Consider the following 15,608-nt stretch of genomic DNA (forward strand, 5'->3'; position numbering starts at 1 on the left):
CACCAAAATGCACAGGGATTGATGGAATCCTTTCGCCTTTCTAAAAGTCAGGCAAAGGAAATCGTCAGTGCTTGCCCAGATTGCCAGCTTGTACAGCCCCCTGCATCTACAGGGGCTGTCAGTCCGAGGGGATTGCAGAGTCTTCATCTGTGCCAAGCTGATTTCACAAAATATCCATCCTTTGGGAGGCTCAAAAACATTCATGTTCCAGTTGACACATTTTCAGGGGCAATTTTTGCATCATTACATACAGGGGAGACCGCAGAACATGTCTGCAGACATTTTCTACAAGCATTTGCATCACTAGGGGTGCCAAAGGAAATAAAAACAGATAATGGTCCAACTTACACAGGCAAGGTGCTTGACAAATTTCTGAAAAAATGGGGAGTCAAACACATTTTTGGTATTCCTTATTCTCCCTCAGGTCAAGCAATCATTGAAAGAACAGATCACACCCTGAAATCCCTCTTGGATAAACAGAAAAGGGGGGAGGCAGGTGCAACACCTTATATGCGGTTGAACAAAGCTCTGCATGTGTTGAATTTTTTAAATGGTCTTTCTCAGAGCCCACTCAACCAATTGTCAGATACTTTATAAACAGCACACAAGCAAAACTGAGGGAAAATCTTTTAGTTTTGGTCAGAAACCCAGAGTCAGGACAAATCGAAGGCCCATTTACATTAATAACTTGGGGCAAGGGTTTCACTTGTGTTTCCACAGGGCAAGGACCGAAGTGGGTGTCAGCAAGGCACGTGAAACCTTATCGGGTGCAGACGCCAGTGGACCCGAGAAGCAGAGAGGCAAGCACGCAGATGAAGGCAGACAACATCGCTGCAGACACCTCATCAGACAACGATTGATCACTCAAAGACTTGGGTTTTTTTCTGGGGAATCAAGTGTTATTTGGGTGTTGCTGCATTGCAGGGTTTCTCACAGAGGGTGGGGGCATGGACATGGGGTTCAGACAGATAGTGTTCATGTGCTTCATTCTATCGCCTGTTGCCTTGGGCAATAGGACAGACTTTCCCATGAGACAACCAAGGGAAAATGTATGGGAGACTTTGGCAAAGGCAGCGGGTCTGGACAGCATTTGCCTGACCCATTCAAAACCGGGGAAACCATTCTCAACATGCTTGGTAGGTGCGCCAGTGGAGGAATGGCCAATCCCAAAAGGCATCCCTCCAAAGGTTCTGAAGTCTTTTTCGGATCCTGTGGAAGGATGGCCTGTTTGGACCTTCCTGTGGCTCACTTTGAACCTCCGGAACTGGACATTTTGGGTCAACAAAAATGAAATTCTGTATTAAATTTAACCCATTGGGAGTGGCAGAAACAAATAATCACATAATAGATGTCACTCCAAACTAATTCTTTTATAGAAATGCATCATCCTGGTGTAATTACACCAAAATGATGAGCAAACCATCCCTCCAACATCCAGCCATTTTACCAAAGGGAGTATTTTTAATCTGTGGGGACAGAATTTGGCCTGCTATCTGTTGCTACCACGCTGGCCCAGTATTCTGGAGAAAGGGTTTTAGAAAGGCCTTGGGAATGGGAAACTGAGGAAAAGATACGTTTATGTATGCCCCATTGTTTCGGGAAAGTTTCGCTTCAGCATTTTTCTGTAAACCCCTTTTTCCCCACCCGAGCAGTTCCCATTGGACCCGACCCCGGGGTGGTTCTGATGAGCCCATGCTGGACACTGTCTCTATTGTTTAGACCTTATCTCTTAATTTTGCTGTATAAAACTGTATCTGGGCAGAAGCCCAGGGTCTTTTGTCCCTGCAACCTTTCAGGCAATACAATCTCTCTGGACTGCACACAACTGACCTCTCTTCATCTCTTTATCTCGAATCCTTGCAGCGACCGAGGCGCACCGCCGCTCGGACCGTGCAAACCCAGCTGCTGCCTGGTGAGCCCAGTGCAGCGGGACCGCGGCAAACCCCGGTCCCCTGAGGGGACAGCGAGCCGGAGGGGTCCCGGGGGGCCGGGGAGGGATTTGGGACAGCCGCAAGTGACCCCCAGAAGCCACAGCTATCCCTGCAAAAATCAAGGGCGGTCCATGCAGCATTGGGGAACTCTCATTGATAATATCTGATTTGTAAATTTTAAGGGAGCAAACACACAGGGAAAAGAGGTCCATTGAACAATAAAGTCCAAATTGTGATGATGAAGTTTATACGTGGAACAAGGCTTGGAGAATTGCAGTAGCAATTTTCTCACCCCAAGCAGCATCGGGGGTGGCCTTGACACAACTGGACCATGTGGCATGTTGGTTGAGCAAACACACTCATGCCATTTTGTCTGCACTGGGTGACATGTTAACAGATATTGACAGCGCAAGACAAGCAACACTTCAAAACAGGGCGGCAATTGATTATTTGCTGCTGTCACATGGGCATGGGTGTGAAGAATTTGAGAGGGTGTGCTGCATGAACTTGTCTGATTACTCAAAATCTATCCATGAAAATATAAAGCAAATACAAAACAGCATCAGCAAATTGAAAGAAGTTACAGGATCCTGGTGGGATGATTTCATTACCTTTTTAAATCTCTCACCATTGTGGACGGAGCTTTTGAAAACAGCATTTTATATTCTTAGAGGATTTCTAGTTCTTTTGCTTGTTCTGCCATGCATTTTTCTATGCATTCTACGGTCATGAACAGAGTGGCAAAGCAGGTGTTTTTGGTCGAAACAGGAGAGGGAGATGTGGGAACTCAAAATGTCCCTCAGACATTTTTGGAGGTTCCAGGTCCAGGTCAGAAGCATTTGAGACCCTGGCAGGCAGCTGGAAACAGCTGTGATTTTGAGTTTGAGCCATGGAATGATTTACCAACTTTGCAGGTGAAACAAGAAGTCACAAAAGTTTAGATATTATAGTAGAAGTAGTTACAAAGTAGAGGGAAGAATTTTTGCGTGCTGTACAGAGGCGTTATAACACCTGTACAGGGGGATTTCTGTTTTGTACACGGGGGTCAGAAGTTTTAAGATGGAGGGATCTAGACCTGTCCTGTCCTCCCTCTTTCTTCTTCCTTACCTCCATGTTTTTGGTGATGTTGGCACTCACAGATTGGTGTAGAGCAGAAAAGCACCATTTAATATAGGAAGTAGGTATTGGGGAAAAACTGCAAACATGTAACACGTAATGTACCATTTAAAAGATAGCAGCAGCCCCGGGCTGGGGGAGAGAAGTCAGGGGACAGAGAGCATGTCAGGGTGTGTGTGTGCCTCTGCCTGAGCTGCTGAGCAAACCGCAGCAGCCCGAGAAGAAAATCTTTTAGATAACTTGCAATAAACTACCTTGAGACCGAACAACAAGAGACTGCTGAGCCTTTCTTCGGAAGCACAGCTTGGAGGAGAGATTTTTCCACCACACGAAGCCACCCCGTGACCTAGGGTGGTCTTCAACAGTGATGGATAACTCCTAACCTTATGTGGACATGTAACTCTACCAGTGTGTTGCTTATACACAGTCGCTAAATGTGTATTACAATTTACCCATTTCCATAAAACCCACCCCAAGTTCCCAGGTTCAGTCCTTGCATTTTCTATAACTGCATTCTTGAGCCAGATGTCTTCTACACTTCCAACCGTCCTTGCTGGAAAAGCAGCTCCTGCATGCTTTGTTCCTGTGTTAAAAGTTCACAGGCACTATAAAAATAGAATTAACCCTGTTGGTATCGAGGCCAAGCCTTTGTGTGGCCAGGCAGGGGCAGGCAGGAGGCAGAGCTGCCAGCAAAGGAAGGGGCCAGCGAGGTGGGGCAGCCGGGGGATGACGACAGCCTGAAGGGACAGAGGCGCAGGGCAGGGACACCGTGGGACAGCCTGGGCTGCCGAGGGCACAGGGATGTGCAGCAGCTGCAAGGCCCTGACAGAGCCAACCTGTGCAGCACTTTGGCCATGGCTGCTGGCCCTGGGCCTGAGGCCACGAGGGCACAAGTGACCCTTGCAGCCCTGGGGCCTCATTGCCTCCTTGTCCCTGCTCAGCAGCCTGGCAGGGGCCGCCCCATGGTCCTGCCCTTGGCATGGCACATCCCCACATCCCAGTGCCCATCCCGGGAAGAGCCCTGAGCAATGAGGGAGGGACAGGATCTGCCTTGCCAGGGGCTGAGGCTCAAGCCTGGGCCCTTTGCATTCCTGAAACACATCCAGGTTTGGTCAGCAGTAGAGAAAGCTTTCCCTTGCTTGTCCTCATCTGTCATCAGTGCCTCCAGTGTTCTGCTCAAACTGGAACCTGGGGACACTTTCACATGACTTGTGTCCTTTGGTGGGACCCATTTAAATTAAAGAAAGTTTGGACTTTGAAATTGACTTGGAGTTCTTGAGAAGTTCTTTGAGCACAGTCTGAGGGACTGGGTCTGATGCAAACAGCACCACAGCCCCAGAGGGTCATTAAAGTCCTTGTGCTGTGTCTGTGCTGCTGAGCTGGGCCGGGCTCCTGGCCCAGAGGCAGCTCCTGGCAAGGGCAGTGCTGCACAGAGACAGCTCTGGCCAGGAGCAGCTCCTGTGCACAGCCCAGCAGGGCTGGGGCACTGCCAGGGCATCCCAGAGACACGAGCAGGGCACAGACAGGGCTCACAGGGGCTCAGCACCGGCAGGGGCTGTGGGATGTCCCAGAGCGGGCTGTGTCACAGCAGCACCTCTGTGGCTGTGTCACAGAGGCACAGAGCAGCTGTGATGTCAGAAAGGGGCTCTGTGACAACACAGAGTGGGTTCTGAGAGGTCACAGATTGGGCTATGACATCACAGAGTGTGTTGTGTGAGGTCATTGAGCAGCTGTGGCATGATAGAGGGGACTGTGTGACATCACAGAGCAGGCTGTGACATCATGGCATGGCTATATGACATCATAGAGCAGGCTCTGAGGTCAAAGTGTATGCTGTGACATTACAGAGTGGCACTATGACATCACAGGGAGGGTTTTGTGACATCATTGAGGGGGTTGTGAAACCACAGAGCTGGCTGTGATATCGCAGAGTAGGGTGTGAGGCCATAGAGCAGATTTTACCATCATAGAGAGTGGCTCTGTGGCATCAGAGAGAGGGTTGTGAGATCACCAGGTGGCTGTGTAACATCACAGGGACAGTGTAGCATCACAGAACAGACTGTGACAGCACAGGATGACATTGTGACATCACGGTTTTCTGTGACATCACAGCACTGCTGTATGGCATCAGAGGGTGAAATCACAGAGATGGCTGTGTGACATCACAGGGACAGTGAGACGTCACAGAGATGGCTGTGTGACATCACAGGCCAGGTGTGTGACTTCACTGGGGCTGTGTGATGTCACTGGGGAGGTCACTCTGCCCCAGCCCCCTCCCACTTTCCCCCAGAGAAGTCCAACACTGCTCATGCACAGTGGGGTCCCCTGTCCCCCCGGGTCCCCCTGCCCCCAGCGCCGCAGCCTCCCCCAGAGGATGTTCCACGAGATCGACCCCAGACCCTGACATGGGGACGGGGTCTGGGGCCATGGGGGGTGGGACAGGGGGACAGGGAACCCCCGGCAGTGTCCCCATGTCCCCCAGGGCCAGAGCCTGGGCCAGGGCTCCTTCACCCTGTTACCAACGAGGCCTTGAGAGCGCTGAAAAAATCCCTGGCAAGGGAACAGCAAAAACCAGATTTAATATTAAGCAACAGCACCACAAAGAGGCACTCTGCTCCTGGCTGGACACTTCAGGCACACCAAGGAAACAAAGCAACAACAAAACTTAACAGAATCCAGGCAATCAAATCAGAAATGAACTGGGGACTGTCCCTGTGTGTGTGTGAGACAAGGACAGTGAGGGCAAGGATAAAAGGAATAAAGTGATAAAAGCTTAACATAGCTCGAACCTAACAGGACTTAACTTCTCCCTTAACCTTAACTTCTACCTTCAACCTCACCATTTAGCAATGGACAGAGCTTAACAGTATTTAACCTAACTTATAACCTATAACTTTGCAATTTAACAGCAAAATAGCATTTAACAGTATTTAACTCAGCTTATAACTCATATTAAGCATAACAACTTAGAAAAATAACAACTCTTAGCAGCATTTAACTTAGCTTAGGCCTCATGATTTAACCTTACTCACAGTCCTGACTGGCTCAGCTATGCAAGGCACTCAGAGCCCTCAGAGAGCAGCATTTCTGCCACATTTCCCCAGCACAGGCACTCCTGTGTGCACACAGACACAGAGAGTCAGTGCAAGGCACCTGTGAGAAATTCCCCTGAGGGCAGGGAAATGCTCCCTGCGGATGCTTTGGCATCCCCTCAGTGGGGAAGGGTTGAGCCTGGAGGAGTGGGGGGATCGGCCCAGGCTCCCTTGTTGTTCGGGATCCCCCCGAGTGCAGCAAACGGGAGAGTTCTTGGCTCGGAGAGGCCCCACCCAGAGGGAGTCGCTGGCCAGGAGAGCCCCAAGGTCTCCTTTTGGAGCGCTGTTTGTAGGGCCCCAAGAGAGGGGCTTCAGTCCCAGCCATGTTTCACCCTGGCCGCACTTGGCATCAGCAGCTTTCTTTGGCAGGGTTAGAATAAGGATGTTGTGCCACTGAGGGAACACAAACAGTTCCCAGGGCTGCTCCTGAAGCACCCAGGAGATGGTTGGGCAGCAGCAGTGCATGGAGCAGAGCGTGTTTGTGATGAGCTCCAGAGGAGCTGAGCCCAGGGGCTGCTGGCCAAGGCTGAGGCCCAGCGAGCATTTCTCATCTGGCAGGGCGGCCTGAGAAAGGGAGGGAGGAATGCACCAGCACAGGAACCATGGAACCAAGGGACCATTGTGACACTGTGGGGCCTGTGAGACCAAGGGACCATTGTGACACTGTGGGGTCCTGTGAGACCAAGGGACCACTGTGACACTGTGGGGCCCTGTGAGACCAAGAGACCATTGTGACACTGTGGGGCACCATGGAACCAAGGGACCGCTGTGATACTGTGGGGCCCTGTGAGACCAAGGGACCATTGTGACACTGTGGGGCACCATGGAACCAAGGGACCATTGTGACACTGTGGGGCACCATAAAACCAAGGGACCATTGTGACACTGTGGGGCACGATAAAACCAAGGGAACATGGAGCAGGTCTGGCTGGTTTGGCCTCCCGGGCACAACCTGACTGGTCCAGCTGACCTGGGCATGTGGAGGGTCTCTTCTCATCTGCTGCTGGAACAATGGGGCTCTGGGCTTTCCTTCCTATGGAAAAGAACTGCCCTTCTCCGCCAAATGCCCATGGCCAAATTTGGGTTCCACCTCCAAATTTTCTTATATCCAGGGATTGTTCCCTTAGGAATATTGCCAGGAAAAGTCTGGCTGGCAATGATTTCATGAGTGTCACCTCCCATCTCTCCCCAAAAACTGTAGAAGGCTCCATGCTTTCCTTCCTATGGGAAAGAACTGTCCTGCTTCTCCAGGTGCCCATGGGTGAAACTGGGATTCTGTCTCCAAAATTCCCTATATCCAAAGAGTGTCCCCAGACAAAATTTGCCATTCCTAACAAGTCTGGCTGGCCTTGGCCTAGTGAGGCTCTCACCTGCCTTCCAAGAACTGGGGCTCTGGGCTTTCCTTCCTTTGGAAAATAACTCTCCTTCTTATACCGGTGCCAATGGCCACAGTTGGGATTTCACCTCCAACACTGCCTGTTGTGACAGACCAGAGGAGATTGTTGGCTGGAAACATTTTGTGTGTGGGGGAGTGTTGCCCTGATTCTTAGGATTTTCTAAAGCCTTCTGATTTTACATTCTTGTAGAGAACTTTCTCACACAACCTTCTGTAAACAATCTATTGTTTTGCATTCCTCCATAGAGGTGGAGAAACTTGATGTGCTAGTAGCTTGTCCAATGTCATTGGAGAGGTGGCACATACATGCACTCTCCAATCCACTGTCACCTTCGGAAAAGTATAAATGCTGGAGTAAGAAAATAAACGCTCTCATTTTCAGTTTACAATAGCAGCAGCTTGCGTTGTGCTTTCATGTGACCTATAGCAACAGGGGAGGAAGGGGTAGGTCCAGCCTTGCCCTACCCTGGAACCCCAGCCCTGCCCTGCCCTGGAACACCAATCCCCCCAGAGCCTCTATCCCGATGCAGCTGGTCTAGTGAAGAGATGTCCTTAGACATGGCCATTTAAACAGGAGAGATGGAAACACCTGAAGGAAGAGGGAGAGGAAAGAATAAACAGAATATCGGTGATGCAAGAAGGCAAGATCAGTATTTCTTCTCCTGCCATCAGTAAACTTCCAGGAAATTCCTGTTCCTGCTGGAAAAACTTTGCCATTTCTGAAAAGTTTTCAAGTGACCCAGATAATAGGAATGTCCTTGTATAACATGAAATGTACAAGTATTAAAACCTCTGCCCCTTTCCAGGCAGACATCAGCTGTGTGCCCATGACCAGGCAGTGCCACTTGGGCCCTGAGGTGCCGAGCTGGGATTGGATCTGTCAGAGAGGAGCTGAGGGAGAGCAGAGCACCTTGCAAGCTGCAGGTCCCTGCCAGCCCCGCAGGGCTCCTGTGCCATCAACATCTGCTCTGCTCCAGTCTGAAACAGGGCCCAGCACGGTGCTGGGGCCATCAGAGAGCTGAGGTGTGTGCTGGAATTCCATGCCCTCCCCATGGCACAGCAGCCCTGCATTTCCCTGCTCCTGCCTTGGTCTCCAGCACAGCCATGGAGGCTCTTTGGGCTCCTGAGTGTTCCTGCAGCCGCCAAGGGCAGCTGAGCTCTGCCTTTGGCACAGTCAGCCCTGGCCAACGCAGGCCATGCTCAGCAATTCCTTGTCTGTGCCCGGCCTTGCTGCCAGCCCCGGCAGCGGCTGCGTGGCCCCTTTGTGGCCCTGTGCTGGCCCAGCCATGGTGCCACAGCCCCTGTGCAGCCCAGCCCAGGACAGGAGCATTGCGGCTGGGAATGGCCCCTGTGCCGTGGGGCCCTGGGCAGCCTTGGGGCTCTGTGCCCCATGGTCTCCCTGCTGGGCAGCCTCTGCCAGCTCCTGCAGAGCCCGTGGCACCTGTGGGGCTGCACAGACAGCCCTGCCCCGGGCTCTGCTGGTGTCTGGGCCAGCAGAGAGGCCGGCCAGGGCTGGCCATGGCCGGGAACAGGCCCTGAGCCCCGCAGGAGGATGGAGCTGGGCCACAGCCAAACTCAGCCCAGGGCAGAGCTGGGCTCAGCAGCCAGGGCTGCCAAGGGCTGGCACAGACAGAGGCTGGCGCTGACAAATGTCCTGGGCCCCTCCCTGCTCTGTCCATGCCGCCAAGGGCACAGAGCAGCCTCCTCTCTTGGGCTCTTGCCTGTTTTCAATGCCTTGCCCAGGCGCTGGCCCTGCCCCACAAGGCCTGGGCTGAGTCCTGCCCCTGCCCGCTCAGCCAGGCTGAGATGGACACTGATGGTTTCTGTGCCAGGCTCTCCCAGCCCAGCCCAGCTCCCTGCAAGCTCTGCCAGCTGCCCTGAGCTCTGGGCAGCACCAAGGGCCTCTCCCCAGCACAGCCCAGCCGGCTCTGGCCCCACAGCTCTGCTCAGGCCCGGCTGCTCTGGGCACTGCCCCATGGCCTCAGCCCCTGCCAAGGGCACAGCAGCAGCTGCAGCTCAGCCAGGACTCAGCCCCACCATGGGGGAAGGGGCTTGGCCAAGGCCAAAGGAGCTCCCTGGGTGCCCTGCTCCCCTCTGGCTGAGGTGCTGAGAGCTCTGCAGCCCCTCCTGCCATCCCACCTGCCCAGGCCAGCACAAGAGCCCCGGCCTTGGGGCCCTGCAGAGCTGCTCCTGCTCCAGGCCCAGGGCCCATCCCAGAGCTGGGGCAGCCACAAAGCTGTGCCCATTTCTGCTCATTGCTGCTCTGATGGGGTGGATCCTCAGCCACTTGGAGGTTGCTGATGCATTTAACTACTCCAGGGGCCTCTTCTTTCCTGAACTCTTCAGTTCGGGAATTCAGTGAGAAAAGCTCTCAAACATTTCTTCAAAATGCCAGAATAAGAAAAGCACCTGGGAATAATTTAAGTTTTCAATTTTTCTGTGGTTAATTAGATTTCAGGAGGTGTATTTAAAGTAAATATACCATATTGAATACAAGGCAGACAGAACTGTTTTATCCAGTTTTCTTATACTGTTTATATTTATGTTTTACTGTAACCCTCCCCTGAAACTTCAGGTGTCTGTAACCCCATTGGCCCAAGTCTTGTTCCAGCCCACCTTGAAGTGCCCTGATAAGGGGTCTCTGAGGGGCCAGACGCCCTCTTAGATCTTCCCCCAGCTTGGAACTTCCCCTCTCTTGGAACTCCCCCCTCTTAGATCTCCCACCCTCTCCTAGAACCCCTTGTCTCTCCCCTCCCCCATCACCTCAGGCCTTGCCATGTGCTGCGTCTGGCAGCTCCAAGCAAGACCTTTCACCATCCCTAATAAACCTTATATTCTAAGAGCAACCTTCAGAGATCTCGTCTCCATTCATCAAAACCGTCCTGGAGAACAGCATTCCCTGCACCTCTCCAGCCGGCTCGCCTGGGGTATGCAGGCGAGGTCCCCGAACTTTCCCTTTCACTCAAAGCCTTTAAGGGCAGCTAGAGTATTAGGGCAGCTCACTGTCCCAAAAAGCTATCGAGGTCATCTGAAATAGCACCTGAATTGAATACAATGCAGACAGAACTGTTTTATCCAGTTTTCTTTTACTGTTTATAGATTGATATCAGCAATGTCCAATTGATATTGATCCCTAGCACATTCTAATGCAGTCTGAACAGATATGAAAATCAAGACCCTTCATGGCTGACAATCTATCACGCTTTGTCTCCACCCCTTCCCCACCATTTCCCTCATCCAACCCCTGGCACTCCTATGGATCAGGAATGGTGTGGCCTGCAGGACTGGGGCAGTGATTCTTCCCCTGTGCTGGGCACTGGTTGGGCAGCACCTCGACTGCTGTGTCCAGTTCTGGGCCCCCCAGTTTAGGAAGGACATGGAAGGGCTGGAGCATGTCCAGAGAAGAGCAACAAGGCTGGTGCTGAAGCGTCTGGAGCACAAGTCCTGTGAGGAATGGCTGAGGGAGCTGGGGTTGTTGATCCTGGAGAAGAGGAGGCTCAGGGCAGACCTCATCACTCCCTACACCTCCCTGACAGGAGGGTGCAACCAGGTGAGGGTTGGGCTCTCTTCCCAGGGACCAGGGACAGGACAAGAGGACACAGCATTCATCTGCACCAGTAGATGTTTAGGTGGACATTAGGAAATATTCTTCACAAAAAAGGATGATTGGGCATTGGAATGGGCTGCCCAGGGAGGCGGGTGAGTCACTGTCCCTGGAGGTGTTTAAGGAAAGACTGGATGTGGCACTCAGTGCCATGGTCTGGGTGATGTTATAAAAAGAAGGGTTATAAAGTTATGCTAACCTTGTTATAGATTTATCCCCTGTTAGAAAGTTGTTATAACTTCTAATCACTTACCTGTGTTCATTCCTTGTTAGAAATCCTTCTGTGTCAAGTTCGGTTTCACTGTGCTGCTGGCTGCTGCTTCTTGGAAAATAGTGCCCGGCCTGTGAGGAGGACATGATGTCAGAGACAGGATACAAAAGCAGGAACTCCTCATAAACCACCCTAGAATCCCCTAGAACTACGAGACTTCGCAAAATTATGGACCGGGACGCTTGCAGAAGGGTGAGCAATGAACTCTAGTACCTAGAGAAACACTTTTAATCTGTCACTCTAATCAACAGAGACCTCAAATAGCATGAGGACCCTAGACCATAGCACAGACTGTAAGAAGAAGGGGAAGAAACCTGCCGCTCCTGTGAGGACGGATGCCCCGGCTCTGCCTGCACGTGAAGCGGACAAAGCTGCATTTCCTTCTCCTCGGTGTCCCTCTGGGAAGCAGTGGCGGCATGTGAACAGCCTGTCAGACCCCCACCCAAGCGGATCTCTTTAAATAAAGGCATTTTAAAGGAGAATCATCTCCCGCCCATTTATTACAGGTGACAAGGTGGTGTTGGGTCCCAGGTTGGACTTGATGCTCTCCAAAGGCCTGGATAAGGAATGGTGTGGCCAGCAGGACTGGGGCAGTGATTCTTCCCCTGTGCTGGGCACTGGTTGGGCAGCACCTCGACTGCTGTGTCCAGTTCTGGGCCCCCAATTCAGGAAGGACATGGAGGGGCTGGAGCATGTCCAGAGAAGGGCAACAAGGCTGGTGAGGGGTCTGGAACACAAGTCCTGTAGCAGTGGCTGACAGAGCTGGGGTTGTTGATCCTGGGAAGAGGAGGCTCAGGGGAGACAAGGCAGTGTCAGAGCACATGTTGGACTTGATGATCTCCAAGGTTTTTTCCAGCCTTGCTGATTCTGTGGATCTCGGAAACCACCCTTGGGGCAGTTGCAGGAGGAGCCCTGGGCCTCCTCTTCAGAAGCTCCAGCAGCCCAGGTCCCTCAGCTTCTCCTCACAGCCCCAAAGCCCATCCTGTCAGTCCTGCAGAGCCTCTGCAGCTCCTCCTCACTGCCCAGAACAGGGAGCCCCACAGCCAGACACAGCAGCCCAGATGTGCCCCCCTGGCCTGGGGTGTCTCTGGCAAGAAAGCAGCACCAGGCACTGCAGGAGCCTGCAGACAATTCCTGCAGCACTTGTGGGATGATCCTGCTCCCCAAGGGCCGTTCCCATGGTGCCAAGTCAGGAACTGCAATGGGGAGTGGGGCCAGAGAGGAAAGGGCAAACAGGGATGGGCTGTGTGCAGGGGAGGGAACAGGAGTGGGCAAGAGGAAGAAATATGTAGCAGGAAGAGTAAAGAAAGCAAAGGTGGAGACAAGGAAATGCTCAGGGCAGTTTGGGGGTGGCTGCCAGGCAGCCCTGGCTCTGAGCAGCAGCATCTGCAGTGGGACAGGAAACTCCCAGCTGATGGGAACAAACTTTCTGGCTGACTGCAGAGGCAAGGACAAAGCTGAGTGGTTTCCCTGGCGTCCCCCAGCCCTTCCTGGCTCCAGGGGCTGATGGCATTTGTGCTGCCTCAGGTTCATGTCCCCACAGCAGCAGCATGGGGGTGCTCCCGCCTGCTGTGTGCAATGCAAACAGGGGCTGCTGAGCCAGTGCTGCCGTGTCTGTGCCTGCAAGGATGCAGCACCTCTGTGAGCTGGGGGAGAGGCCAGGGCTGCAGAGGGGGGATGTTGGTGGCAGCTCCATGAGGACGCTCTGGGACGCTGCCCTGGGCTGTGCAGCGCACTGGGGATGGATCAGCCCCTGCTCTGCTGCTCCTTCCCGTCTCCCCAGGGCCCTTGCAGAGCACCAGCCGTGCTGTTTGCCCCCAGCCTGCCCACGGCCAGCCTGGGGCTGCTCACGGGGGTTTTCTGTGCTGAGCATTGGCCTGGCCGTGCTCTTGAGAGAGCCTGGGCAAGGAGCCTGGAGCCCCCAGGCCCTGGCCTGAGGCGTCAGCGCTGCCCCAGCAGTGCCCATGGCCTGTCCCTGCTGCAGCCCCGGCACTGCCACCCTCAGGACTGTGCCTGGCCCGAGAGCACTCAGGCCCTGCAGCAACACCAGAGCCACCAGGGCAGCGGGGCAGGGCCACGGGAGCAGCACTGGCAGCACCAAGTGCTGCTGCTCCTGGGCACAGCTGCTGTGCCAGCACTGATCTGCCCCCAGCTCTGCACAAAGACATTGCTGCTGCAGCTCCAGAGAAGGCAACAAAAGGGCATCTCTACAGAAGACTTCACTGGGAGTTCCTTTAGTTCCTTTAAAGGCACCAAGAGCACAGCCCCTCCTTGACACAGTCTGTGGGCACAGGGAAGGTGGAGAGAATCAAAAAGAGAAATGGCACAAACCATGTGATTTCATTGTGGACAAGATTAAAATAGTAAAACAAAGAAAAAGAGCCTCCAAACAGAAACCACATAGAAGTATCAAAGATGACTTTTATTACAATGATTTGCAGAAATTGGCCAGCAGTTTAATGTCCCTGAAAGCATCCATTCATCAGTGTCCACACTGCAGCCTTGAGCTCCTGGTTCCTCAGGCTGTAGATGAGGGGGTTCAGGGCTGGAGGCACCACCAAGTACAGAACTGACAGGGCCAGATCCAGGGATGGGGAGGAGATGGAGAGGGGCTTCAGGTGAGCAAACATGACAGTGCTTAAGAAAAGGGAGACCACGGCCAGGTGAGGGAGGCAGGTGGAAAAGGCTTTGTGCCGTCCCTGCTCAGAGGGGATCCTCAGCACAGCCTGGAAGATCTGCACATAGGAGAAAACAATGAACACAAAACAACCAAGTCCGAAACAGGCACTAACAGCAATGAGCCCAAGTTCCCTGAGGTAGGACTTGGATCAGGAGAGCTTGAGGATCTGTGGGATTTCACAGAAGAACTGGCCCAGGGCATTGCCATGGCACAGGGGCAGGGAAAATGTATTGGCTGTGAGCAGCAGAGCATTGAGAAAGGCACTGGCCCAGGCAGCTGCTGCCATGTGGGCACAAGCTCTGCTGCCCAGGAGGGTCCCGTAGTGCAGGGGTTTGCAGATGGACACGTAGCGGTCGTAGCACATGATGGTCAGGAGGAAATACTCTGATCCAAGAAAGAAGATAAGCAGAAAAACCTGAGCAGCACATCCTGAGTAGATGTCCCTGGTGTCCCAGAGGGAATTGTACATGGCTGTGGGGACAGTGGTGCAGATGGAGCCCAGGTCGCTGAGGGCCAGGTGGAGCAGGAAGAAGAACATGGGCGTGTGCAGGTGGTGGCCGCAGGCTACGGCGCTGATGGTGAGGCTGTTGCCCAGGAGGGCAGCCAGGGAGATGCCCAGGAAGAGGCAGAAGTGCAGGAGCTGCAGCTGCCGCGTGTCTGCCAGTGCCAGCAGGAGGAAGTGGCTGATGGAGCTGCTGTTGGACATTTGCTGTGGCTGCACATGGGCACCTGTTCATGGAGAAAGGACAGTGACAAGTCAGGAGAGGCTGCCTTGAGCCAAACCTGGGCCATTCCCTGCAGCCTGTCCTGCTGGGACTCACCCACCCATGTTCCTGCTCTGGAAAAACCTTCACCCAGGTCCCTGCCTGAGCTCCAGTTGTGCTGGCTGAGTGTGCCAGGAGCAGCCAGGCCTGTTTAAGGGGGCTCTCGAAGAACCATCCCTGCCCCGCTGCCCGGGGCTTGTGGCCCTGTGGCAGAGGGACCAGGCTGGATATTCAGGATTTGTCAGGGCAATCACTCCTACTGCAGGAAGGCTTGGTACCATCTGCACTCACACTTCTAAGGGAAATAGCAGGAGTTAGTTTTAGGAATTGATTTCCTACCCACACACCATTCCTGACTCTCTGAGGTCAGAAATCCTCAGCATTCCTGCTGCACTCAGAGTTTGCCACTGAGAGATGTGAGAGGCAAAGGATTCCCTGTGGCTGAGGGCAGGTGAGGGGCTGGATGGGCTTGTTCCCCCAGCACTGCTCTGTTCAGCCCCCTCTGCTTCCCTGAGCATCTCCCTGGGCCTGGACATTCCCTCCTGAGAGGTGCCTTGTCCCTGCCAGCAGAGCCCATCCCACCCTGTGTGCCCTCGGCCCGGCCCTACAGAAACCTGCCTGTGTGCAGGGCCCTGGCTGGGGCAGGCTCTGTGTGCAGCTGGGCAAGGGCAGCTCAGGAGAGCCCTGCTGGGCCCTGCAGAGGTGATGCTGCTGCTGTCCAGGGATGAGGAGTGGCTGAAGGCCCTTTGGGAGG

Source organism: Taeniopygia guttata, chromosome 25 (assembly GCF_048771995.1).
Source record: "Taeniopygia guttata chromosome 25, bTaeGut7.mat, whole genome shotgun sequence".
Taxonomy (NCBI): Eukaryota; Metazoa; Chordata; class Aves; order Passeriformes; family Estrildidae; genus Taeniopygia; species Taeniopygia guttata.